Raw genomic sequence first — 340 nt, 5'->3', positions numbered from 1 at the left:
CTTTTTTATTTCTTATTCAAAAATTAAAGAAAGTAGGTGAATTCGGGTTACTTCCTACCTAATCGCTGGTAGTCTAAGGGTCTAATCACCCAGTAAGACACGCGAAAACTGATAGTTAAGCTTGGGGGCTCAATCTGAGAGAGTTTGCTAACACTGGCCCAAGCCAGAGTCGTGCTTCGCTGTATCTAACACTAGATCGGAATCGCACCCAATGTGAAGACACGGCGAGAAACTCAGTGGCTAGTTTGCACGTCGAACTTTTCAATCTTGATCAAAACAGCGTTCTGGCGTTTTGTTATAATATACTTACTGATAGAAACTAATTCTAGGTCGTAAGATT

This window comes from Bombyx mori, chromosome 10, assembly GCF_030269925.1.
Source record: "Bombyx mori chromosome 10, ASM3026992v2".
NCBI classification, from domain to species: Eukaryota; Metazoa; Arthropoda; class Insecta; order Lepidoptera; family Bombycidae; genus Bombyx; species Bombyx mori.
The sequence above is the reverse complement of the archived record's forward strand: the minus strand, read 5'-3'. Positions refer to the sequence as shown.